Genomic DNA, 24,378 nt, shown 5'->3' with positions numbered 1-24,378 from the left:
GTTAAAGGCGGAAGTTAAATTTCACCAGTGCATGGCGTGTGTGGGCATGATATGGGCATGTATCTGTGTGACGAATAAAGGGGATTGTCCCTCTGATTCTTCTAAATGATCAAACAGTTTGATTTTTATTTCATCACACCAGTGAACATCTCTCCAAAAAGTAAGATCTTGTCACCATGTGAAGTTGCGACCCATAGTCTGGTTTCTTTGTGGCAGCCTTGTAGCGATGCATTCTGCCTTGCTGATCGGCCTTACATCCAGTTTTCATGCACCAACTAAAGTTGAAGTGTTCCAAACAGGCATTTGGCCATCAGTTCTTTAGAGGACATGAGACTGGAAGGGGACTGTGGCAATAGACACGTCACACATAAGATCTAAAATATGTTGTCTATGAAACCCTACATAGAAAGACAAAGTCATATTACAACTATTTCAATCATGCAGCCAGAAAATAGCAGATTCCTAAATGATCTTTCCAAAAGCATATAATTTCAGTCCTCGCTGAAGGAGAAGAAATACACCGGATATGGCTAGAAGTAACTTAAAATTATTGCAATTAAAGGATCAGTTGCTAATCAAAAAACACAACGCTCTTGCTGAGGAACTCTCACAATAAACCACAAAGTGGCTTGAATTGGAAGTATAACTCTGGAAATCTCGCTGGATTGCATAACCTGATAAATGCAGTCCAGTGTGCAGACCGTGCTTGTGTGTGTCTGTTAGTACCACAGATCTGCTATATCTGCTGCTTGAGCATATATCTGCAGTTTAATGTGTTTGCTGCATTTGAGATAATGACTTGCGCATTCTTGGTACATTGGAGGCTTTATGTGAATGTTTAAAATGGCCAGCACTCAAATGTCAGTGGACCTCAAGCTGAGACAGAGCCAGGGGCCTGTGTTCCTTTCAATCAGGCCTGTAATCACTCACAAGCAACAGCGCAGAACAATGAAATCCAAAATTACATTCTGGCCTGTAAGAAGTTCAGCAGGATCCAAGATCCTGCACTTTATCACTCACATTTTGTCTTCCGAGTTCTTTCATATGGCTCATTCAAGATGCAAACGCACACATATGCACACATCTGTGGTGTATCAGTGTGCATTGTTCCACATATGTTTGCACTTAAAACTGTGTTTTCTCCGCTCATGGCTTCTGTGCCCACTGTCTGCCATTTTGCCTGATTCCAGCCATTTGTGCCCCCACCCCCTTGTGACTTTACCTGTTTGTACACCAAGTCCACCTATTTTAATGAAAACCAGCAACTCTACATTCTGAGGATTATGGGAAGTTTACTCTTTGATATGGTACTGCACAAAGTTAATACAAAAAAATCATACCTGTCAACACTGGGATTTGAAAATAAGTTAAAATTTTCTGGCCCCCTAGCCTGGGCCGTCCAACCACCACCATCACTGTCCACATTCACCTTACATTTTGACAAGGTTATGCACAGTGAATCCTAAAATCAAAACAAGGCAAACACTTGCTTTACAATGAGTGACTACAGTTTGTACTCAGAGTCAGAATCAAATACCTGGTTGAAAGCAAAACACTGTGAACATCCCTGCATTATATCAATGAAAACACAACAGGGTATAGGCTTTGTTTGTTTATGTCTTACTTCAAGAGTATGTACACATCATTTACACATTATGCTTTAATATATTAATGATTTTGAGAGAGGCAGTATGTCAGTTCAGTCAGCTTCATGTGGAGTAGTTTATATCAACTGTAAATATATGAGTATGACGAGTAAAGGTAGTGTTTCCCATCTAGGCTCTGGCCTCATAACTCCATGTAACAGAAAGATATTTAGATAGGAATGATGGTCAAAACTATGCAAATAAGATCCAAGTTGTAATGAAGTGGAATTGTCCTTTAACTCTGCACAAAGTGAAACTGGGCAGTGAGTCAACCTAAAATCAGATTTAACAGGTGGAGGTTGTGGATGAGGTAGATTTAATTCAAATACTCCACAAAAGGTACAATAATGACAGTGAACACGCTTATAATGAGCAATGAAGCCGCAGAACTGGCAATGAAAAGTGCCAGCAGAGCCATGACAGTTTAAATAGATCAAGGTGATGGCCTGAACTAGCTTGTAGAACTTTGGCTTTATACCATTATTAGCGATTATTATTTATAATAAATTATAAAGTGAAATGACTGATAAAAAAAACATATTACTAAAAGCACAAATGCATATAAGCTATAAAAATACAGGAGTAGATTTACAGTGTCAAATGAACCAGCTGCTGGCTGTTCTAAATAACACACCTGGAAGAAGACAATGTGACAGTGAAGTTTATGAGGAAACATGTTTTTGACAGATTTCAGAGGAAGAACAGGAAACACAGCATGATGTGATATAACAGCACTGAACCAAGACACATCAAAATGATCTATGTTCAGTAATGAATATGAAGGAAGTTGTATTTCAAATCATGAATGAAAAAGGTTCTTCTGATGGGAGTAAAACAGGCCTTATATCCCCACCAAGGTTGTACAGATGCAAGAATAAAGAATGTCAGGGAAGGGATGGAAAAAGGGCAACTGAACTCCACCGGCAAAAAAATGAATATATTTTTAAATACAGCCTTTACCCTTAAACTTCTCGTTTCCAGAAGCACACACAGTTCCTACTGTTAATGCTGTCAAAAATCATGGCTGAATCAGACAGCTATGTAAATCATGCATCTATGTTTACCATCTCTTACTAAATGGGTACAAACTCATTTCAGTTCTTTCAATCACACAGTAAGACCAGTCTTTCACTGTCAAATGTCGACAACAAGACATGACATCATACCTAAGGTTTCCATGGTGAAACATACATGGGGCGACACACTATCCCATCGTACACAGTACAGTACACACACTGTTTTCTGGCAAACAGACTCTGACAAGCCAGTCTGTCTGTCTCTGGTGCAGCGTCACCACACAGCAACATAAACTCGCTTTAGTTGTAGTCTTTAAAGCAGCGATTCATCATGGTCGCAGGTTACGCTGGGTGAGCAGTCCCTAGTCGCAGGGCTGACTGGATGAATAAAGGAGGAACAGGAGAGTGGTTCTCTGCTGGGACAGAGAGCCCAGTCTGGTGGAAGACGGCCCCGCAGGGTTTGATATCAGTGGTAGCGGGGACGATCCCGGCGCTCAGGCTCAAACAAACATTGGGTTGATGTTGGAGTTGCATAACAAACCTCCATCTCTTTCCTGAAAAGGCATCTGTGCATTTAAAATAAATATGTGACTGCATAGTACGGTATGTGTCGGAGAAAGCCACAGGTCGGTCTATTTGCATATGGAGGTGTATTGTGTATCTACTTTGAGAAAGGTTTGACCAGTGTACATTTTTATCCTCACTTGACTGGTAACTATCATTATGGGCTGGAAAACCTTTACTTATCCAAAAATGTTAGACCTTCTGTGGGTGGAAGTACCTCATATAGCTCAAGCTTAGCCTTCACAGAAACTATGGAAATTAATGAGGCCATATCCAAGGAGGGTTGAATCAGAGGTAACTGGACTTGGTTGTAGGAACCTGAAACCGTTTGACCTCTCATCCACAGTGTGTAACTGGCTGGTGGGGAGTCCCAAGTATTTAACCTCTGTGGGTCCATTGTCACGGCCATTGAATCCACTTGGGTGTGACTGACTATATAAGAAAAAGTTTTTAAGGTTGTCACATGGGGCCAACTGCGAAAAGATGTTAAATCTCCTGGGGAGGGTTAAGGACAGCATGTAGGTTGGGGATAAGTGGTATAGTAGACCTCCTGTTGGCTGTTGCATTAACATTTCAATACTTTCTCAGAGCCTAATAGTAGGCCTTTTTTTTTTTTTATGTGACATCACCCTAGTGTAAACGGTATGGAGGCCAGGCCCCAATACATGTGTGTCATGGGCAGCACAGGGTAGAGGCAGACCAGGCAGGGAAAATGGCATTTTTGGCACATGTGCTGCGTGGAAAAGTTAAGTTATAATCAGTTTTCATAATATCTCCAAGGCCTGTGACAAAAATCCACAATGTGGAGTTCTGAATATGGTGAGGCATGCTGCCCACCAATGGGGCCAAGATGGCAGACATATTTTTGGCAATATTGAGTTGATGCTGCTGATAATGGGCCTGAAGGGGTTTCCTCCTCTGTGAATCTTGAGCAGTCCATACATGTATAGGGTGACCTCTCCAGGACACAGGCGATGACATTGTTCACAACTGATAGTTTTCTTCCTCTGTAGCTGTTGTAGACACTCTACGGTCTATTTCTTCTGTCCACTGGTGGGATCTTGTTTCAGTGTTTCATATGTATTAGTGTTGCTGTGCAGTGTGCTGACACTGGCAGGGTACTCTGCTGTGTTTAGGACCACTGTGCACCTTCCATTATCAGCCAGTGGGAAAGTGATGTTTTGGTCCTTGCTCAGTGATGTCACAACCTTCCCTTGTTGGATGGTAATATTAAAGGGGGTGTCTTTGCATTGGAAAGGGTGGTTAGGACTTAACTTTTCCACATGGCACATGTGCCCAAAAAGTTTTTTCTTTCTAGTTTGCCTCTTCCTGTGCTGCCCATGACACATACGCACTAGCCTGGCTCCTATACCATGTCACATTAAAAAGAAAAAAATGCGATTAGACAAAGTTTTTGAATATTAACAAAACAGTCTGACACCTACTCATTCATACTCCTGAAAGTAATATAATAGTCCTGTCTATTGTAAAGTTGTATGTAGAGATTTTCAGAAATACGCACATTCACTTGGACCTCATTGTAAAACCACAAACCACCGTCATATGAAGCTCTCTGTATGCATCCATGGCACAGACAGGAGCTCTGGAAGTATTCTTTTGCTGTTGCCAGGCAACCACAAAGCCCACTCTGGTCAGTCACTAAGCTGGCTTAACTGATGACATTAGCTAAATCTGTTAGTTTACTAAAGTAGAAACACCTTGTTGAAACAGGCTGGAACATGGCAGCAACGTCACATTTCTCCTGATTTCCAACAGAACAGTGCAGCAAGCACAACTGAACTCAAACTCTTGACAGGATTTTTAAAATTCAAGTTGATTCTTGAAACTGTCTAATACAGGGAAAGAGGGCTATTATATGAGTGCAGTGCATGAACATATTGTATATCCCCCCAATAACCACACAATTCTCCTGGCTATAGATAAGGTCGGGTGATTTATCCATAAGAAATTCCAATGACACTTTGAAATAAAGTAACAACACATTCTGAGTGAAGTCTGTTGACCTTTACTTCAATGTACTGCACTTGTAAGTGAATGAATGAAGATGGCCCTGATTGAGTAATGCCCAGTGCAGCATAGCTTCCAGCTGCTTAGTGTTGTTAAAGAAGACCTGTAACAGGTTGGTTTTGGACCCAACTGCAGTACCAGCAGTACACAGAAGTTGCTTTCACTGACTTTGATCTCAGGCGTGACAGAGACAGATAAGCCGTCGTACAGATCAATGTTCCGTTTGGGACTGTTGAGAGTCTCTTGAAATGTTTGCCAGACAGTCACAGACAGGCAGAAGTCCAGGAAGTGCAGGCCAAAAGAGTCAAATACTGAAGGCAGAAGTATTTACCAAAGAACAGAAGATCGGGTGAAGTCAAAGGCAGGCAGGTAGTAGCAAGTTAAAGAACGCTGGAGAGTCTTGCATGATGCAAAGAACTACTCCGCACTGAGTGAGTGTGGGAGAGCAGATTAAACAATGGACTGAGTGAATCTCAGGTGAGTGGGCAGGTGGGCGTGGATGAAAATGACTTCCAGTCCAATTGGGGTCAAGATGTTTCAGTCTGGACCAATGTGTTGGACAGACAGACAGACAGACAGACAGACTGACACTACCATCCCTAAACTACAAATCAAATCCCAAAACACCTCTAATGTATGCTAAAGTTCAGTGTGCATCCACCTTAAACACAGGTGACAGGTGAGATTTACAGGAGATGTTAGTGCTTTAAGTCAAACCCAATAATGTGTTGCATTCATTTCATGAGTGAACTTTCTGTGTTGGGTAAACACTCGATGTTGAAGACAAAGTGCTGTACTTTCCGGCCCTCATTTGACTGAGGTGAGTTACAATTCATCTTATTTGAAATTCTTCTCCATGACTAAAAAATGGATTGCATGTCATCCATGCGACCCATTCAGCAAAGCAGAAATCTGAAAAGCAGGCAAGCTGATTTTTGCTCTCAATCAATATGAAACTTATCTGTAGTTGTAGACTGCAAAAAAGGAAAAAAGGCTTGTGGTTCAACAGCATCTCATCTACAGGCAACACTGCAATTATCAATGAGCCATGAAAGGAACAAGTAACCAGAACTATCATTAAGCCAAATTTCTGGCTTCCTCTTTTCAAGATCTCTTGGCTTACAATGGTCAGGACTCAGCAGTCGACTGACTAACTGTACTGAATTAATCCGTCGAACTGATCTTTAACCTTAGCTCTGAATCAATGTTTAACTCACTGTTTAGAGATTTTCTTCCAGCTTTTACCTAAATATGAGTTTCCAGTGCAAACTATGGACTCTAAGAACAGGAGAATGATCTCATAATACATCACTTATTATGTCCCAACAGAAATCCAGCCAACATTACGTAAGAGAAGCAAGCTGACCCACAGACTAATACACTCTGTATGTGAGTGGATATTATGGCTTATTTTACAGTCAGCCTTTCATTAAGGATGTCGGGCTTTTAAAAGAACAAAGTTTTTCTGTTGCACTGAGCTGGGCTGACTCACTCTCGTCCATCTCAAGATGGAGAGTTGATGCAAACACACGCAGCTTCATACTTTGATCTAGGTCCAATTCTTGCAAACCACATTACCCAGACCTCTTATTATTTGTGTTTAATCGATTCAACAAACATCTATTTGAAATGCTAGAAACATGGGATCTTTCCAAATACAGGGTTGGGGAAAGGATGCGCTGTCAGGCAAATCATGGTCTGTATTAAAATGTAGTATGTTTGTGTTTGAAGCTCTGTGATATGATATAGGGCCAAATGATTGAGCTGAAAGAAGGAATAAAGTGTGTGTCATGAAAAGTCTTGCTCTGAGTTTAAAAGTAAAATAGTGGCCCGAAACACACTCTGGCCCTCACATGTTGAATTTGCATCATTTTGGGATCAGACCTGTCAAAATAGCGTCAATGGAAATATGGAGACAGAAAACCTGCAACATGAGAGACTTGACATGTCACTGACTCTGTGAATGGCAGAGTGAATTGCGTTACTTGCCTGGATCTGTTTGAGTTTTAAGATTTACCTAAACATTACATTCAAGGAGAGTTTCAATTACATGCAACCTGGATCTTATTTCATAGTTTTGACCATTGTTCTTGAGTTAATACTAAATCCCACCATAATTTCCTGCTGGAGGCTTAAGTTTTACGAGGAAATAACTTAGTGCCACTCCCTGATCTCTTTCTGTGCAGGCTTTAATGAGTTTTGATCATCACTCCTACCTATCCTATCCTATCCTTATTCTTCTTCACTTAAAAACCTGACATGTGAGATCATGTTGACATTGTGAAAAGGCAAAAATATATATATATATATATATTACTCAAAATTGAATACACCAGCATTTCCCTTTAAGGATAAATGTGAGTTAGGTCTTAATATATATTATAATATCTTTACCCGATAAAGCATTCACCTATTTTAGTTGCTATGAATAGTCCTATTCTATGTGTGTCTGCATGTGGGTGTTCTTAAATGTGCATTGTTTGTTTATTGCTAAGACCAGACAATAAAATTTTCTGTCCTATTCTATAATGCAGAAAACTGTCCACTCAGCATACAGCATGGCAAGGCATACATAAGTTTAGGTTGCAAAAACACAGCATTTATTTATAACACTCCCTAATTTCAGGCCTCATTTGTCAAACTTTGGATGTGAACACCCACTGCCTCTTGTCTCCTCAGAGCTATTAAGGTCTGCAAAGAAAATGGACATGTTTATTCTCGAAATGCCCACAGATGCGCGCGCGCACGCACACACACACATGTACACACACCCACACACACACACAGAGACATTAGGTTTTCATTCCACTTTTGGGGACACTACATAGACCCTAAACTTAGCCTAACCTTGACTCAAATCTTCACCCTAAAATTCAATAATTTACATCATGGGGACTTGCATTTTTTCCCCACAAGCACAGCGAGTCACAACATGAGTAACACATGGCACACATCACACACACACACACACACACACACACACACACACACACACACACACACACACACACACACCAATACTGGGCAGAATTGCACATTGAGCTGGACCACTTACGTCTGGTCACTGTGATACTTCTTTGCTACTCAAGAGTCATTTCAAAATAGACTGAAGACATTTGTGGTGTGTGCCTGTGTGGGTGTCTGTGTGCAAATGTCATATTTAGAAATTGGTGTGCATCCCATCGCTGCACAGAATATTCTTGAAATAAAATTCCATCAAAAAGCCTTCCTTTCCAGGAAAGCAGCACAAATGGTATCATAACAATGATAAAAAGGAAAGACTTCACATAAAACATGTGGGATGCCTGCCTTATTTTCTCCTCCTGTCTCTATTTTATAGCCTTCAAACCACAACATGTCTGTCTAATGTCTAACGGGAGATTAATAACCTCACAGGGCTCGTCTTAATTCCCTGCTACAAATAATAAGTTGCAAAAAAAACCCTCGGAGAAAAACAAATTCTTCTCTTAGCCTTCTCACAGGGGAACACAGCGAGTCTAATGGCTTGTATTGCGGTTTCGTCTTGATTCAATTTCCAGAGAAACATGTAGCATGTCGTGTTTTAATATCTGGACCAGATTCTGATCCCAAATGATCTTTTATGTACACACACAGGGGGAGTGAACATCGCTGCAGGAAAACACACAAATGAAATCACTCACATAAATCACTCACATTCAGCAGCACCACTTACGAGGCTGTAAACCAACACACTTCAGCCTGATGTGGCATTTCCCACTCATTCCAGCCATCCGTGCAGTTTGTTTTTAAAGCTAAATGTGATCAAGGGACTTTCATCGCATCCCTCTTTTTGACCTGTGGCTTCCTCCAGAGAGTCAGGCTGGGGCCTAGAGAGGAAAACACAAACATCATTACCATGATGGTCCCAGTCCTGGAGTGAACTTTGAGAAAAAAAGAGTTCCTTTCTTCTTGGTGATTGATGAATCTGCAGGGACATTTAAAGACGTAGCACCCAGCAACCTGGGAAACAAAAGCTTAGAGTATACTGATGTCCTGCTGGGCCTCATGAAGGAGGGAATGTGGTGACGCAGAGTCAGCAATGACGATTTCATTTCATCTATGTTTCCTGTCCCACATGCTAGTTTTTTAGTCACATGGACAGCAGGATATCGTCTGTTTTCAGTTTTTCTTTTTTGACTGACTTTTGACCAACAGTGTACAGTAGCCAGCTGACAAGAAATAAGGGGAGAGAAAAAAATTTCATGCAACAAACTGGGCATGTTGCAATTACGTGGTCAGCATCTTTAACCCCTGGTTGGCTGTGAACTTTGGTCATAGGATGAGCACCCAGTGACTTTTTGGTGTGGATCCAAGGCAATATTGCAACTATGGAGCCATTTGTACAGCACCTGTGACTCACAAATGCAGAGACCAACAAATCCTCCAAATTAACGTTCTGATGGCATTATTAGCAGGACAACATCATTAGTGAAAACTTATGAAAAACCAATCTGTTTTATGATGTGGCCATGCCTAGTTAAGGTTGGTTAGGTTTAGGCACAAAAGAAATTTGATTGGGTTTATAGAAACGTTGTGTGTTGGGCTCAAATTACTACTTGTTATGGGTAGGGGACCTTTGCTGTCATGCTTACAATGATAAATGCCTTTGGTTGGTTATGAAATGTAGTCATGCATCAAAAAAAAAAAAAAAAAACATACAAAAAAAGAAAATAATAACAACGTTGACTGAGAAATGACAAATGAGAAACACACAGTGGCCTCCTGTGTGATGTTTCTTGACTGTCTTTCCAAGAAAAATGGCAACAGTCATTTCAACAAATGCCACAAAACATGTTTCATGCGTTCAAGTGACAGCACCATATAGCAGTCAGTCAAGATGACTTCTGACTGTCGGAGGCATAGGAGGAAATTGTGTGATGCTGCTTTATATAGCTACAAAGCACAAAGGAGATTTATGGGGCCGGATACAACGCAGACATGTTCACAGCATTTCACTTTCAACCAGATATCTGATTCTGACCAGCTAACTGCAGTCACTTAATGTAGGAACTAGTTAGCCCAAACCTTGCTGCTCTGTTATTGTAAAGCAAGTGTTTGTCCAGTGGTGAGTTTATGATTCACTGCGTGCACTCTTGTCTAACTGTAAGGTGTATGTGCACAGTGGTGAGGGTGGTGGGATGGCAGCTGAAAAATTTCCCTTATTTTCAAATGCCAATGTTGAGGTATGGCTGTCTGATCAGAAAACGCTTGCATTTTGCAATGCTCTTTCATTGTTTCCTTGTGCTTGAGAAGCTGCAGCACTTATTAACTGAGACACTGTAAATTCTGAACATTTACTGCCAGCCTGACAACTTACAGCTAACCTTTTCCTCTGTTCTGCTTGCGATGACCGTCACTTTTCTGTCACTCTCTCTCTCTGTCTCCACACACATTCTTTGCTACTCTTGTAACAACATGAACACAATGAGACAACTACTCTGATTGCCCCGATTGTTTCTGACCAATCAATGGACTGCAGTGTTTCTAGCTCCACCTTAAAGGACCGGATCAGTGTGCTAGGTGCCTCAACACACGAAAAAACTGGATGGAATGGAGTGATTCAGTTGGTACCACCCACAACTTTTCACAATAGAAATGCAAAAATAACTGTTCCAATGTGTAACAAACTGAGCTGAACGGAGCTGGACTGATTGGTGGAAATGTGGCTATAGTGATCCTGCAAAATGTCACAGCATTTCACCCATCAGTGATTAATTTAAATGGCCATAACTCAACAGGTCTTGAGTCTGACAATTCATTGTTGTGGGAATTCCTAATACTTTGGACATGACAGATACACGATAGCATGATTGTCTGTTATGTTTTTGACTAACCCCTAAATACCACCGGGCATGTAATGTCCGTATTTCTGACAGAGTTGATCGCTGCCATTCTAGACAATGCCATTCCACCGGGCTTGTCTGTACTCTGCTCTGCTTGAATGAGAATATGCACAGTCTATTTTTGATGGATGACATAAATCTGCAAAGAGCAGGAAGTCAGACACAGAGCATATAATCCAATAAATGTTCAAAATAAAACACCCTGTGCAGGGCTATGCATACTGGAGATTTTGTACAATCAGTATGACATCCAGATATTTTCAGCATAATGCAATTTTTACCTTTGTTTGCGTATTGCATAGTACATGCTGCATTTTGACCAAATCAGAATTCAGTGATGTCTACAAACTGATCAGATACTGTGCAGGTGCACAGCCACACAATCTAGGGGAGAGGTCTAATGAAGCAACCACTGAAAACACCTGTGACGATGGACTAATGGTGTGCAGGGGCTTAAGGATGTTTTCTTTCTCAAGTTTCAATTTTCAGTTTAATCTTTTTGAAAAAAGATGATCTAAAATTTCAAAATGCAATGTAATTTTGATTTAATTAAAACACTTTAAATGTTCTTGCCTGGTCCTCACATCAACGCTTTTTGCACATATCAAGTTCAGCCTTCTAATTTCCTCAAGAACCTCTTTTGCAGTTGAAAGACGTACAGCTATAACCTTCCCCTGATCTATCGCTCCCTTATGACTGCCAGTCTTGAGAGGCTGCAGTGTGAATGATGAGGAGGGAGACTGTTTGTACCCCATGGCCTCAGTACAGCAGTCCGCCACCTCTAACCCTGACTTTAACAACCCTTAGCCTCTCCCTGGTAAGTGATGTAACCTTGTTCTGTCCCAGGGCAGCAGCCATCCTCCCTCCCTCCCTCCCTCCCCTGCTTCTTCAGCCTGCACCTCTTTTACTGTGTGTTACATAACCTTGTTATTCCCACAACTCTCAATGTCCTTGTTTTTGTGCTGAGCTGCTGTGAATGTTCACTATGACTACAGTGTTATTGTAAGGAGCAGAACCAATGTGGATCCACCTTTACTTTCACTCAGAAATACAGTGTGTGTACTTTCATCTTCAGCTATCCTTATGAGGACAAATTGTGCAAACTGAGATAAGTATATGAGGAAAGTGTAAGAAAAAAGTGAGAACATTCTCCAAACCTCTCTACTGTGAACACTAGTTGAGTCTCAGGTCTTGGCTTACTCAGAGATTGTATTTAAGTGTCTCTGGTTGATCACTGGTAGTAAAAACTTGACTTTCTATGCAGCTTTCTTCCATGTTGAGAATTTAAGGCACCACGTTAGTCTTACATAGTCAAACTTTTGACTTTGAATTCAGCTCATACTAGGGGTGAATGATATGGCCAATATCATCTATTATGGTATATGTAAAATTATGTTACTCTCAGCCTAGAGTCCACCAGTTACTATAGAAAAAAAAATTCAGCAGTAACCTCCTAAAAAATAACTCTGAAATAGTTTTTTCTTTTTTAAAAAGGCAAGATAATTTCCTAATACAGCTCAACGCTGTTGCTTTTAGCAAATGTCCAAAAATAACAGTATATAGTGCATTTGTTGGGGACTATTTTCAGAGGTGGCCGTGTGTGTGTGTGTGTGTTCATGGTATACAAGGCACATGTCATGTAGTGCGACGGTATGACACATATGTTTTTAATTTATTGTTAGACAACTATGCTGCTGTTTTGAGCTATTAATGTCTAATTTAACTGTACACAGTGAACACTGGGCAGGGAAATTGCAGCACCGTGGACGAAAATGTCTGGAGCAAGTAAAAGAACATATATAATCATGTAAAGTCAATAACAGGCTCTAACTAGTGTGCGTTTATGGACTGCATGGTAAGTTGAAAAGGAAAAAGCTTTTTCCAGTGTGATTTTATTTCCCTGCCCAAAAATCTGACATGGAAGAGCCTGTGTATCATTGAGGGCTGTCAGTTATGCAAGGAATGTTTCTAAATAGCTCTTGAGGACACATGAGTGCAATTACCCTTTGTCATGAATCACTTCAAGCCCATTGTTTACACTGATTCTGTAAATCAAGGCTGTGACCCAGTAGCCCGGGTGTTATGTTTGACACTGTCAGTATTTCTCTCTGTCTCGTCTCTTCCACTAATCAAAGTGTAAGGTTACTGATTCTCTAAATCAAATAAAATATGAGCCACTGAAAAGTTAACTAGACCCATGAATGGATTTGCACCAAGAGAACTTTTATGGTCTTAAACCGCAGGCTCTTGTTGACATAGCTTCTGGCATATTGTCTTCTGTGCATGTAGGCATGTGCTTTACACACCATTTTTACAGATTAGTGCATGACTGTAGAGTGATTATCAGCCTCCAGACAGCGTGTTTGGAGAGATTTATTGGATGTAATGGAGCTTAATGGAGCTACTCCGGAAGCTGACATAGTGGACTCAGGCACCCATCTCAAACAAAAGGAGAGGAACAGATCAAGGATTAGGAAATATTTACTAACACTCAATTCAAAATGCTTGTTCTGTGACTCTAAATGTTCAATTTGAAATACAGGTGTGTGTATGTTAGTTACTTTTACAACTTTCTAAGCCATTTTGCAACCTTTTTAATCGCTGTGGAGGATACTTTACAAAGAACTTGTGTTTCCATCTTTATGTGTGAAACAGTCAAATTACGTGTTATTCTTATTCGAGTCAGTGTTCTGCACTGGTAAAATGAAAGTGGCTCTGCTACCACTGAATATTCTAGATTCTTATTGTACAGTACTTTTCAAGGTACTCAAAGATGCGTCACATCAAACATGGGACGAACAGAGAGAATTAACCTATACAGCAAGTGTTCAGAAAGAGTGCAAGCCAAATTTTAGAGACACCACGATTGCATACAATGGAAAGACATTAGAAGTGATTTCGGAAGGTGCATGCACCAATATCACAACATTAGTCCAACATCACTCCTCATTCATGGGAGTGGCCACATTAGCTGTGCAACATGTTAGTGCCAAGCTAAACAGGCTAACCAGCAGGATAAACAGTAAAGCAACATAAAACATAGAAAAACTTGCAGATTCCATATTTGAAGTGGGGTCACGGGCCATTGTTGAGCTTGTACCATTACCAGCCCTCATGGACAAAGTAGGTGTCAGCCAAAAACAGAGCAGTCCCCATGTTTAGCTCTTAGCTTTGTACTGGCCCTTAAAGCAGTCCAAAGTAAAATGGTTAGCATACATGAGTTAAACAGTGCTTGTGAGAGGATTCATCACATTTCATTCAAAAATAAAGTTAATCCACAATGTCTGTTCTTGGATGGTGGCAATAGATAAACAACAACAGAGAAAGTGGCTGCTTTGCTCATGTCATCACCTTCCACACGTCCACATGTGGCAACCAAAAGTAAGTAGACCATATACCATATACAACCGGCAAGACCATTTGATCCAGCCCAAGAGGCAATTCATAAATACAAAAAAATTCATTTTTTCAGCAATAAAGTCAATAACATAAAACAGTAGACTAACATGTTCTTAGTTAATTTGTAGGGACGCACTCATATGAAAAAGGCCAAAATGGTGGATATTACCAAGTACCTTTCAGAGCTGAACCTCAAGCTCCAGCTTCTCAGCTTTCTGTTTTAACCTGAAAGGGTGGAACACTGCATGTTCCTACTCTGCAAGAACAAAAGCCTGCTGTGACATCTGAATATGCTGGAGAGTGTGAAAACTCCTTCAGGCATTTGGTGAGAGGTTTCAGGACATGAAAAGTAAACAAAAGGAGTTCAACAAATTTGCAATACTTTTTAATGTGGAACCAGTTGATGTGCCTGAGAATCTACTACAGTTGCAAAGCAACAACCTGCTACTGTGAGACGCCTCACCAAAGAGAAGCACTTCCAGCCATTGCAGAGGTTAGTATGATATGTGTTCAGTAATTTAGGCCTACCTAAGGCCATAGAGCCACACTGCCAGACACATGCCTAAAGATCAAGCAGCAAGCAAGCACAAACCAAAAAACATACACATTCATAAAGAAAATATAATGTTAAAGACACAAATTGTAAGAGGTCTTTTGAAAGTAGATATAAAGGGACATCTCAGACACTGCTTTTGAGTTTGGAGGGACAGTTCTAGAGGAATGAAGCACCAGTGTAGAAAGTCCCTACCTCTTCAGCCAAATTAGAAACATTTGTCCTTGATTTCATTGTGAAGTCTGTTGGGTTATGTAATGAAACTATATGAAATACAGATTTAGTTTTTCATTAAGAATGAACATTTGGTCTGGATTGTTTTACAATGATAAATGAAAGGAAATAACTCCTCACTTAATGCTTGCCATATGTTTTGATGCTGATGATGTTTTGATCACATAGCTATAGCCATTAAAGTCTTTAAATGTCAACAATGTCGATTTATGCACAGTTACAGGGTAGTCATGCTGAGTCAAAGAGTTTATGAGATCCATTAAAGATGTAAGTAAATATAGACAGCGCAGGTAAACTAAAAAAAGCTTGGAAAAAATGTTTCAGATAAAATATGTTTCTGTTGGAGCAGTAAGAGCATTGATAGCTCTCCAAAATAAGCTGTGACTCTTATGAGGCAGGGAGATTTATTTAGATTGAAACAGCCTTTTGCTGTTAATGATCACAAACAAGAGGCACAAAGGAAGACAAACAGGGATGTCATTACATGCACATAAATGTGTAAGGCTTTAATTTCACTCTTACAAGAGTGTGGTTCCTCATGCTGTATTACACGCAGTTCCATACAAAGATTAGTGGGATTAAATATTTGTCCAACACCCTGACATGTCAAAGATTACAATCTTCTTCTTTGAAGAATTACACACTTTTGTTGAGAGAAACATTGAAACCAAGATGTCCAGATTGTACCATTTCATCAAACTTAAATACTGAAACTGTTGAATTTAAACTTTCATCTTGCCCGGATCCTCAAGAGATGCCTCTGTGCTTCATGTTACCCAAATGAGACTGAGGTCAGCCAAAGTGCCAAGCTGTTGGGAGCTTGGGGAAAAAATTAACCCTGAAGATGAACAAACGGTAACCCTAACTGTGTATGGTGAAGATTTCCCAGCCCCTTAAGGAGTTTGGAAAGGGCAGAGGACGGCGGATTCTCTGAACCAGCTCTGGGGCCGAATTCACAAACATTGTGAGGGTACTCTCAGAGAGCTCCATACTTAGCCTAAACATTTCAGGCAAAATCTATTTTAGGAGTGACTTAGGAAAGGGACAGAAACTTAAGTCTTAGTGAGGAGCTTTGCTTGACTTTGTTGCAGATATGATGTATTTGATAAAAATAAATAAAAATGCGCTCTTAGAGAGAAAGGGCACCGAATGGGCAGTAAAGGGCTAATTATTAAGAAATGGTGTAATAACAAATATTATTTTATGTGATGAACATCTCTGTTGAATAAATCATACTTTAAAAATAGCCTACAAAATGTTTGAAAACAGGCCTATTTGCCTAGTGACCTGTTCACATGCCGAGAGTCGTTATATTTAATTGCTTGCGTTATTTATTTATTTATTTATTTATTTACCATGCAGGTAATTTTAGTTCTCAATCTATTTGATGGACCTATTAATGGGGAAAATGACTCAGCTTTCATCAGTTTCCATGATTGCTGGCATTATAGCATTATTGTCCTGGGTGGGAGATATGAGTGGATCTGTAATGAGATCGATCACAACCATTATACCTGCAAGACCGAATCTGCAGCCTATCATTAACTCACAGTCGTTCAGTGTTTGCAGAATATTTCTCCTACCTCTTGTTGTCATTTTCTCCTCCGCTTAAGAAACTCTTGAACCTCTTGAAAGTCCTCCTCCCCACTCAGTTTTCACCTTCAGAGCCCTCTTAACAGCTAAGCTCCTTTGTGAAATACCTTTATCTTTACCAGCATTTAGTCCTAACTGTAAGGGGGAATTCTTTGTAAACATCATATTTCTTTAAATTGTCTTTGAATTTCATCACTAGGAGCAACTCTTTGTACTTGGAAGCATTATGAATACGACCTCTGAAGTACAAAGTTAGAAAAAAAAGCACATTTTCATCCTCCTGATATTTATCCTACGCCTGATACAGGTCATTACCATGGAAATTATACTTGCATTTCATGGCTTTATTTTTTATTCGCATCTGATATCCCCGCTGCAGGAATAAAGACCACAGCACTTACAGTGTTTGCCAATGACAACAAACGCCCTCAAGCTGCTTTTTGTGGCTGAGCAGTAAAGTTATCTACGGGTGTGCCGTGGAAAACAGAATGATTATATTTCCAGGTAAAACACAATCCCATATTGTTCTGCCTTGTTGGGTGTCATCCCTCGTGAACTGGGACATACACACACACACACACACACACACACACCTGTGCAGACACACATGAACAGGTTGACAAAACTTGTTCAGGGTGGACTTGGTATAAAAGAGGTAGGCCTAGTAGGAAATCTGATGCCTGATGAAATGACTGAATGTTCTGTTTTCTGAAAATGATATCAACCAAAACGAGAATCAGAGAAATGCTGTGGACTGAAAGTAAGAGGAAATAAGGTAAATGAGGTTGGGTTTTTTTTGTTTTTTTTTGTTAGAATCTATTGTGTTTTTCATGGCAGCAAAATATTGAATGTATATAGAGTTTCTTTTTTATTTTTTATTTTCTTTATTTTTATTCTTCAAAATGGCAATAATTTATTTTCATTTGTCTCTATGGCTGCCGAGAAAATGAGGTTTAAAGTATAAATTGCATGAATATGAATATTGCATGCAACATTAACACCACTTTGACATGGAGCCTGGAGTGTATCGGCAGGATAATTATTGACATTTGGTGTCTGATTAAAATCAGTCAACAAAGCAGAAAACTGCAAAACTGATACAAGTGGCAATCTTGGAGATTTCAGTCCTGGTTGAATTGGTAACACCTGTAGTTTCTGGTGGCAACAGCAAATGCAGTTTGACACTACAGGTCACATAATTCTGGGGCCAGCAGAACAAGCTATAGTTGTACTGATAGAGAAGTCAGGCAGTAATTGGTCTTTTTCCATCACTCTGTGAGCAACTGTGTTTATGCCGCACAGCATGAGTCTGCAAAGAGCAGAGCACAATGAAAGGAGTTGGTTACCTCGCTGAGAAGTTGGAGGTTTGAATAACTGAAAATGATTTTATCCATTTATGTGCTGTCTTGTTATTCATTTGCTTCCTGCTGTATACCATTTACAGTTTCCATTGTAAGTCATAATATACATTTTTGGCTCTAGTTTAAAAAAATGACAGACAGGCATTTTTTGTGAACTTTTAAAAATGTAAATGCAAATGCAATTCATAAATGCATAAAAGTTAGTTTAAAGAAATGTATTAATTTATTCAAATTAAACACTGCAAAGGTCTATATTATTCTGTTGGCGCACTCCACACTCCAAACTTTGACAACACATATTGCTACACTGTAGCATCCAGAGCAAAGAACAAAACAAATATAGCAAGAAATACATTTTAAAGCTGTGTTAAACTGCATGTGAGGTATACTAATATTATAAGATTAATATAAGCTCATATTTGGCTCAGTTTTGTAGCCGACATTTCATTCTCCTCAGAGCAAATGCCACTGTTGGAAGCTGTCAGACTCACAGGGTGGGGTGGTGTTTGGGGTGGTGTTCTCTCTGTGTCCTGTGTAAACTGAGAGGGTGGCGGGAGGCTGTGGTTGGTTCCTCTGTATCATGGCATAGAATACAGAGAAGGAAGAAGTGTGTGATCGGCAGAGGGAGTGAGGCAAAGAGAGACAGAGTGAACAAGTCCAACACTGGCTGATCTTTGTCTTGTGTTTCCTGTGTTTTAAGACATAGCAAAGGAAAAACTAGGGATAAACCTACTGAGGGAAGGGCTTTAGCACATGGATGCATACATATTATCATTTTGTAAAGTTCATATGACTAATGCTCTAGAAAACAATGTTTTAGCCCTGTTTTGGTCTACAACTGCTGAGAAAAATATTGAACTGGTGAATGCTCCACTTTGTGTCTGTCTAACGGTTTCTTTAAATCATTTCCAGTCACAGAAGTTTGCCATTTTCTGGTAAACCTGTTCAGCATCCAACAGCTGACAGATGGTTAATGAGAGCAATGAGAGCGGACCAGAATGGTAAAGTGATGGGCCCTAAAACGCAAGCTAAAATGCTCTGTAGAGCTGAGGAGAACTGCAGAGTTGAAGGATAATTCTTATGAGTTATTGAACCCATCTCACATTACGCATCGTCATTTTACGCATTGTTCTAACTTTAATAATGTCTCATAGTCACAATGCTCTTGAAACTCAGTGATCAAAGGATCACCTTCATAGAGATCTGAACTTCAGTACTTTTGCATGTGTTATACCTGGTCATGTACAATCCATCTGATGGTACACGATCTCAGGTCAGTTTAGTTTGGCTCACCAGCTGCTCAGATCTGGCAGCTCCTTCACAAAATCAGACTACTTTTTCAGAATGGACAGGTGTTCTGACGTGCCATTAAAAACAGTCAGCCTGACTAGAGAGTGAAAAAATGTGCAGCCAAAACAACTGGACGTGTTTAGAAAAAGAGTTATGACGCACATTCAGCTCCCTCGGCGTGTTTCAGCCTCTCAGTACTTCATTTGCCTCCAGAGAGTAATTGTGCATTTAGAAGTGGAAAAAAGATGAGAAATACAGAAGAACCATAGTTAAGAATTTGCCCCATGCCAATCCTTAAATAGTCAACAAAAAGGTCTTGAAAACACTGGAAAAGGCATTGAACTGTACAACACACTACTCAAAAGCAGAGGCATCATTCCTCAAATAGACCTCTCCAGCACCGCCCTCTTTAATCTGTAAATGTGTGTTGTTGTACCTGCTGAAGAAGTGATGAAGTCATGTGATAGGTATCTGTCTTGAATTATCTTGATTTTATTGGACCTTTTTATTCACCAATCCCAACACATCTTTTTAAAAACCAAACTAAACACTGGTCACTTCATGATGCATATCAAAACACACACACACCCATGGATTTGTTATGTAACCCTGTGCATCGGCAGCGTCTTGATGTGTGTCAGCTCACTGGGACACAGCACTTTCCAGTATCCCAGTGTTCCTTGTAAAAAGGAGATACTCTATCACATTTGCTTCCTGGAACAACACATCCTGGCTACTACATTGCTACTACTACTGTCAATATGACGTGGTTTGTGTGTGTTATGGGTGTCAATTGACACACATATGTTGTGACACTCTGCAGCTGGTGTGTGTCTGGCTTTCTGTCTCTCACATTGGCCTCTTTATTTATTTTTTCCCCTGAGGGAGAAACAGCATGATGGAAGTGACAGTTGAATCAGCTGGTGTTATGAGAAAATCATAAATCTTTAACTAAGTTTTTTCTGATACAATAGCACTCTTTTCCTGCTTTGTCTAATTATGCAATCCAACTTGTTCACACTTAAACTGTGTTGAATGAGTTTTATTTATAATATGGTTAAACATTAATATGGCTACTTTTCTTACTGTACTTTGACTGGTTGTAATGAGTCTTGGATATGTTAACAGTGTGCTGACCACAGCCGGTTAGCATTTGGATGGCCTTGGCCTCCAGACCCATTCTCTATCACGTTATACACACAGATACACACACACACACACACACACACACACACACACACACACACACACACACATTGCACATTTTGTTGTTGTTCTTACTCTTTGTCTCACTTTGTTGATGTCTCCTGCAGAGGACCTTCCTTGCTGAACAAAGCAGTGTTCTGTGAACTGACAGCTGTTCAACATAAAGCATCCCTCATGGATTCAGTCATAAGATCTGTCTGGCAGGTATGCAGTGGTGTCCACATCACTGCACAACACAACAGTACATAAGACAACTGCAAATATCATGCAACCTTGTGAGCCCCTGGTCTTTGAAGAAGGATCCATTTACCAGTCCTACATTGGTCTCCTTTATTTGATGTCAAATTCTTATTCTTTCTTTTTTTACAGATGAAAAAATGACACGACACAATGTCAACATCATGAAAAACATTTTCAGTTAATGTGCAAAAACAGCATTTACAAATGTATATACTTTTTATAATGTAGCCTCTTTTAAACTTAGCCTTTTTCATGTAAAAGCAGCAATAGCACTTTGGTGTCTCTTTAAGTCTTACATCTTGTTCAGACCAGCATTTGCATTGCATGACAAAATGTAACGCTCTCATTCATTTCAATGAGAGCACTGTGTGGACTCCAGCTCACTGAAAGGCGACATCATCTGGAAGCACAGCATCATGAGAATAAATACATGCAAGCACACATTACTAGTAGAATGATTTATAACATGAACGATGGAATTCTACAGTTAACTGCAACAAGGCAAAAGATAAAATACTTGTTTGTATTATAAACCAGCACACTGCACTTAGATGTCATATAACATTCAAACTCATGGACCTGTGAGTCAAACTAAGCTTCTTGAATCATATTTCGTCGTCATAGTAGTCGATACAACATGCTCAAACAAACACAGCCGCATCCATTTTGTGAATGCAGTGCTATTAATCATTCTAAACACCTGGTTAAATGTTGCTGTTTAAGGCGCTAGAATACTCCAAAATGCGCACTGGTGTGAATGGCAGGGTGGGAAGTGGATGCACATGTGGTTCTGTTTACACTGTACTGGTAGATGAGCCTCTGCAGTCAGTGCTTACAGGCCATGCAATCATAAAGTTTGGGCTGCATGTGGACGTGTTTGTGGAAATGATCAGAGAACCTGCCCTGCAGACTCTCCTGGAAAGATAATTTGATTTTAAAGCTTGTGGAGTTTTCTGTAGACAAATCAGCTGCTGTATGCTTACATTCAGTGTTCTTACCATAACAGATTATGAGTATCCTTGACATCTGATGAACATGTCGAATGCTTTTCTTTTCTCATAAAACATTTTCAAAACTGATTGTCATTGACAGTGTTTACATCCACGTTGCTTATTATTCTTCTTCACTGCCTTTGTTGGTGCATTGCTATGTTTCTTGGCATGTTACCAACTGTCAATCAGTGGGCCTGCTTATCTCAGCTTGTGTATCTTTTCACTCTACCTTAGAATAGTGCACCTTTAAGCTTGATATTGCATTGACATTTATTTTGCTCTCCAACATATTTTGACCTGTTGAAGCCACTGTGTGTAGAGTTTTTATATGAAAGTGGCATTTTTCATTTGTGTGTGTAACTCTGTGGGCAAGAGCAAAACCAGAAATTAGAAAAATCTGCAATTAGTGACTTTATTATTGTATGAAAAAGTCATTCATCCATGACAGTCTTTTTCAAACAAGGTGAAACACTCATGTCACCTATACCAGAAGCTTGTCTACCTTTTCAAAGAGCAGAAATATTTGAGTGCCTTAAGGCTTTGTCAGGGCGGAACTTTGTGTTGTTCAGTTTAAAAAGAGGTGAAAATATAATTAACTGAGGCGTTAAGAGGATGGTAACACATCTGAGTGTAAGGCAGCATTTTACAGTGTGTTAACAGAGCTGGACTCAAATCTAATGTCTATGGATTTATGGGCATTCCTTCACGCACCGTGGAGAAGAAACCCCTGCTTGTTCCCCTCAAGCCCCCATCCAACCCCAACCCCCACTACACTCACACACACACACACACACACACACACACACACACACACACACACACACACATTCTGTCTCTGGGTTTTGTTACATAACCAGAGCCCCATTATCACACACTCGGTTTTATAGCCAGGGGGTTCCTCTTTCCCAGCAGCCCTGACACTCACTCTGACATGCAACACACATACATGTACCATGGAGAGCTTGTGTGTGTGTGCGTGTGTGCTTTCCTGCTCATCTTCCTGGAAGGAAGACACAGGATTATGTGCTTTCTTTACACACAGACTGGCATATAAATATGTTGTGTAAAAGTGCCCCCTTCTCACTCCCCACACTCTCCCCCTGTTGTATTTCAATGACCTAGATTTCCTAATGTCACATGTTGAAGTTGTTATGTTCTCCAAATGTCCTTGTGTGTGTGAAGTGGATGGAGTGACAACAACGACAACTCACATGCACACACACACGTTTCAGTGTGATCAACATTCACCCGGCAACCTCTATTTTGGTCTTTTATATGAGCTGCAAACATATTTTCAGGTCCAGGAATGCGAAAGTCACCCAGAATAGGAAGAGACATATGGTAAATATGTGTGTGTGTGTGTGTGGGTGTGTGTGTCAGTGTGTGTGTGTCAGCCAATAACAACTTATATGTCAAGCTACCGTCAACCTGTATTGTGTGTTATGTGTATGTGTGCATCAAGTGAACTTTGTGAGTTTTGATATTATTCCTAATTGAATATATTCTTAATGTCTAATTTCATCTGAAAAGTGTTTTGTTTCTATATGATAAAAAAGTGAAAACAAGCTCTCATGTGTAATGATAATGTCGTTTTTTCCTCATTAAAACTTACCCCAGTGAAACAGTTCATATGTGCATTTTCAGATCTGCCATGTCTGCAGCAGGTCGGTTCAACAACTTTAACAAAGATCCAGTGGTGTTGTTTCTGTAACGAGGATGGTCTCTGTGAACATGTCAAGCTTTTCCTTGTGGGTTGATGTTTTCATCTATCAAATGCTTGTTGGGTCAAAAAGCTTCTTTACACTATTCAACCAAACAAGGAGATAGCACACAACATGTCAACAAGTCATCAGAGGGAGAGACACACACCAGGAGACACCAATGAGTTTAATATGGCAGCCTACAGATGCTTGAATGGGATGCATGAATGAACATTACCATTTAGATAGCGGGTCATTTGTGAAGCAACTAGGTGTTGATCTAGGTTGTTGTGTTTTGGATGTCTCCTCTCAGTTATGGGCTGATCAGTATTCATTGCAAAGAGACAATTTCAAAGAAACCTTTGACTCTGAATGCGAAAAAGATCCTGTCTGCCCATCTCTTTGTAAAAGCAGGAGATTTTTGTCCACCACCTGAATGCAAGTAAATCTTCAGATGTAAAATGTGACAGAGGGACGCTGCGCAATCTAATGTTATTTGACTCATATGTGTGGGATAAGCAAATACCATTTCTTCTGTATTTGTACAGGTACGTATTGTGACGTATTCTCTGCAATATTTTTTCTCAAGTTGTTGTGCAGTCAGTCTTTTATTTTGCATTGAATTGGGACAGGGGCTCCAAAGAAAACCTCTTTGTGTTGTCCAGTGCAGACTGGGGCTATTTTAAGCGGCT

Source organism: Chaetodon auriga, chromosome 2 (assembly GCF_051107435.1).
Source record: "Chaetodon auriga isolate fChaAug3 chromosome 2, fChaAug3.hap1, whole genome shotgun sequence".
In the NCBI taxonomy this organism is placed as follows: Eukaryota; Metazoa; Chordata; class Actinopteri; order Chaetodontiformes; family Chaetodontidae; genus Chaetodon; species Chaetodon auriga.
The sequence above is the reverse complement of the archived record's forward strand: the minus strand, read 5'-3'. Positions refer to the sequence as shown.